Genomic DNA, 4,599 nt, shown 5'->3' with positions numbered 1-4,599 from the left:
GGCAGTGCTGGCAGAGGTGAGGCCCAGGAGAGCAGAGCGTCTGCTAATCTGAACATTTCCATGAGTCCAGTGCCTGGCTGAGAAGTCTGAACTCAGAAAAGCCATTTGCAATGTTTGGACAGACAGAGAAGGCTGAACGAGCCACCAGGCTACTCTGGTACCACAAGGAAGCTGCCACCTGCAGGAGGGACTGGGGCCCGCATACCAGCAGAAATCCTGAGGACCAAGCTCATTATAGGTGCAGATTGAAGTGACAGGGCACTCAGTGGGACAGTGCTACGGACTGGCCTAAGGATACATAGGACATTGCCCAGGCTGAGCGTCATGAGTGTGGAGTGAATACTGGGGCAGAAGGGGCAAGAAGAACAGGTAGTGAAAGTAGAGGATCAGATAGACATCTACACTTTGATGCTCAGTATGTAGTTGGGGCTGCTGAGATGATCAGATGAAAGATGAGAGATGGGTGCTGGTGGCCCTCACTTGTAATCCTAGCTACTCAGGAGGCTGAGATCTGAGAATCGCTGTTCAAAGCCAGCCCAGGCAGGAAAGTCTGTGAGACTCATAATCAGAAATGGAGCTGTGGCTCAAAGTGGTAGAGCACTAGCCTTGAGCAGAAAAGCCCAGGCCCTGAGTTCAAGCTGAGTTCAAGCTGGGGGAGGTGGGGAAGATGCTTTTGTCCTCCAACCCATTTCCCACATCACTGGCAGGACAACAAATGGAAAAAGTAAGAAAGGCCAGAAATCCCAAGAATTTACCATTTAGGGCCAGGTGCTGTCTCCTTCCCTGCCTTCTTTCCTTTCCCTCCTCAACTCAAATCCACCCTAACTCTGCACTTGGCCATTCAGGATTCAGACCTTCCTGGCCTCTCAATGTTTCTTCTATCTGGAATGTGCCATGTTCCCTCCAAGGGGGGTTGAGAGTAAGGGCCAGGAATACTGATGAGATGTGGAGACTGCAAGTGTCCACTGTTGATAGATCTTCGAGGGAAAGAAGCCAGATGGAATGGTAATTGCACAGGAGAGGCCAGAGCACAGGAAGCTGTCTGAAGATGGGCATGAAGGAGGTTAGTCCTGAAGGGAAGAGGTGGGAAAGGGAAAGAGCCATGAAAAGGACAGGGCAGATTCAGAATAGAGCTAGCTGAAGAAGACACATGGGCTAGGTTTGGGGAGAAAAGAAGTTTGTCACTGAGACAAGATGCTATTCTAAATGGAAGCTTAATTCTTCAATTTCAGGGTTTAAAAACAAGACTCCCTGAAGGGTCACACCATCTTATAGCAATTTACACCTCCATAAAAGTAATTTCCCAGAGGGTTCCTGATGGCAGGTCTATGTAGCAGAGGGTAGAGTCCAGTCCTATGGAGAAGCAGGGGACAGGCTCCAAAATGCCAGCTTGTGAACTAGCCAGTTAAAAACCACTCCACCAGATTAAAAAAAAGCGGGGGGGGGGGGGGGCAACTTCCTCAGAAGTCACTGGGGCCCCCATGGCAGACCTGGAGGTTGAAAACTGTTCCTCTTTCCAGGCAGGACAGTGGGGAAGCTGCACATTGCAGGTTTCTGCAACAGAACCCGGCCTGCAGCACCCCCACGAGTGGGGGGGGATCTTAAAAGGGCAACGTCAGAGGCGGAGCCATCAACCCCACCTGAGCCCGATGCAGCTGGGAGCTACCAGGATGCATCCTCTTTTGTGCCTGTCTGGGAGGGGCTGTTGGGGGAACCCCATGCTGGGAGATGACTGGGGGAGTAGAGCAGGCCCCTCATCTGGCACAGGCTCTGACATGCAGCACATTTCTCTAGGGCGCATCCCAGCTCTGCCTTGTCAGACTCATCCCATCCCGGGAGTGCAGCCAGGGCTGCCCCAGGCCCCCTGTGGGAGGTATGGGGGGCTCCTCCCTCCCCCCTTCGCAGGACCAAGGTAAGTGGAAGAGCTTCAGGAAAGAAGCTTCAGGACAGGTCACCAGAGAGCAGGTACCCAGGGGCAAGCTTTCATTCTAGGTTTTGGTTGACCAGCTGCCCTGCCCTGCAGTCCATAACTCAGTTTCCAGTTTCACTCTGGTTTTTGTCTTTTAAATTCTGTTAGTCCAGCTTCAACTTGACTCTTGGTAGAGGCCAGACACCACCTCCCAGTGTCTCTTGCTTGAAAACTCCCAACTTGGGCCTTAAATTCCTGGGTGTGGGAACCAAGGGTTGGTGAGGGACTCAGGACTCTGACTCACTCTCCAGAGCCTCTGGGGCTTGTGTGCTGAGGTAACCTGGGTGGCTGAGGTTGGTGATGGGCCGTGAAGGTGCCAGAGATGAGGGCATCAGCTGTGGGCTGAAAAGGCAACTAACTATGTGGGTGGAGTCAGGGTTATCTGGACCCTTTCCCATCTGGTTCCAGGTGGATCAGCACAACCTAAACAAAGCTTGCATCAGCCCCAAACCACCCCTGCCCCACAGCTTCAGGGAGAGGAGTCTGTTTCAGCTCACTCCGAGGTGTGAGCCACGCCTTTCCCAATAGACTTGAGTTCTTTGAGAGCAGGGATCCTCTCACCTGCCTGCAGTCCTGCTCCCATGGGTGCCTGGCCACCCACCTGCCAGGGTGTTTTTGTTTGACCTTGTGGGAAAACCTATGTTAGTCATCCTGGCCTTTACAATTGTTTTTCCTCTTCTTTGGCTTCAGCAAGCAGGAGACCTTCCCTGCTGATGGATCATTTGGTCTACACAGCTATCTTATTAGGGAGGCTGGCAAAGACAGAATGGCAACTCAGGATGTCCAGGCTCCAAGTGAAGCTGGCTCCAGACAACTAGCAATGGTGAAGAGGTAAGACAGCCAGTACAGGGGAGTTAAGAGACAGGCCAGGGTGCCTAGAGGCTCAGTTCCAGCTTCACTGATGGTTCATGCCTGTAATCCTAGTTACTCAGGAGGCTGAGATCTGAGGACTGAAGTTTAAAGCCAGTCTGGACAAGTCCATGAGATTCTGATCTCCAATTAAGAATCGAAAAGCTAGAAGTGGAGCTGGAGCTCAGGTGGTAGAGAAAAAGCTTGGGACAGAAACCCAGCTTCTGCCTTTCCAAGTACAGCAGCCTCCAGCGGGGAGGTCAGCAACACAGAAGAGCATGGAAACCTCCCAGCTCAGGTCTGAGACAGACTGGGGTATGCAGTCACCTGAATTTCGAATGGGCATGCAAAATGGGATGGGAGTGGAGCAAAATCAGCCTCTGGTTCACTGTGCAAGCTGCCTTTCTTCAAACCAAAGAGTGAGGCTATAGGAATGTGAATTCTGGTCCTGAATTACAAATGGGAGTCGCCTGCTCTTTTGTCTCCTTGCTCTGGCTTTGTTATCCCAGAGCTACAGGATGGAGAACCTGCTTGGGGCCCCCAGCTGGCAGAGCAGCAAGCAAGCCACTGCGCTCACCCTTGCAGGTGCCAGGTTTTGACAGGGTTTCCAGAAGTAAGATCCATAGGATCAGCCCCCAGTGGAAACTAAGCCACGTGGCTTTTTTCCTTCATACTAAACTCCAGCAGGCCCAGGGAAGTGGCTGCTTAGGGACTACAGGGGCCAAGAAGTGTTGAAGAATCAGCTGTGACAACCCAGATCACAACTCCAACTCTCAACCTCCCAGGGAGACACAAATGCAGAGCCACTAGGAGGCGGAACTTCAGCATGGACATCTGTCTGGATAGAACAGGTATAATCATGTCCCTGCCCTACCTCCTGGGACCAGGCAAAGATGAAAGGGATCATCTACAGGAATTACTTTTACCTGCTAGCAGAGAGGTGCTAGCTTGACCTAAGTGGTTATTAAGAGTGGAGAGTTGTAGATTGCAGATGAAAGGCAGGGTAAGAAGAGTGAGCATGAATACTACCTTCCCCAGGGAGAGGGTACCTGCCTATTGGGGCCTAAGGAGATCTTCTGGGAAGGACAAAATGTTCTTCCTGTATCCACTGCCCTGGTTATCTGTAGCCTTTGGAGTTGCAGCAAGGAGCTGCTTATAGTGTTCTCTCCACCTAATGACAACTATAGAGAGAGAAGCCATGGTTACTAAGCTCTTGAACCTCTGGGTTCTTTTGGAGTTAGGAGCCTCTCACCCTCTCCATGGAGCTCCTCCCAGAAAACAAATGCTAAGAGGCTTTGGGAGATTTCTGGTCTCTAAGCTACTCCTTCCCACTGCTTTTAGGGAGAAGTGAACTCATACAAGATCCTGGCCCTAGTCTTGCATGCTTGTGTCAAAGACTTATGGTTGTTTTTATCTGCCAGTACTGGGGCTTGAACTCAGGGCCTGGGTGCTGTCCTTTAGTGTTTTTTGCTCAAAGTTGGCACTCCACCGCTTGAGCCACAGCTCCACCTCTGGCTTTTTGCTGGTTACTTGGCGATAAAAGCCTCTCAAGTTTTCCTGCCCGAGCTGACTTCAAACCTTGATCCTCAGATCTTAGCCTCCTGAGTAGCAAGGATGACAGACATGTGAACCAACAGCCTAGCAAAACTGCATGTTTGGACTCCTGCCTTGAGCCTTTACTAAATCAATGCTGCCAGACACACTAAATGGACCCTTACATGGAAGGGAAGGCAAGAGTCCAGTCCTAGAGAGCACAGGCAGAGACAGGGTTGGAGCCCAGG

Source organism: Dipodomys merriami, unplaced genomic scaffold (assembly GCF_024711535.1).
Source record: "Dipodomys merriami isolate MVZ:Mamm:240054 unplaced genomic scaffold, mDipMer1.0.p SCAF_7, whole genome shotgun sequence".
NCBI classification, from domain to species: Eukaryota; Metazoa; Chordata; class Mammalia; order Rodentia; family Heteromyidae; genus Dipodomys; species Dipodomys merriami.
The sequence above is the reverse complement of the archived record's forward strand: the minus strand, read 5'-3'. Positions refer to the sequence as shown.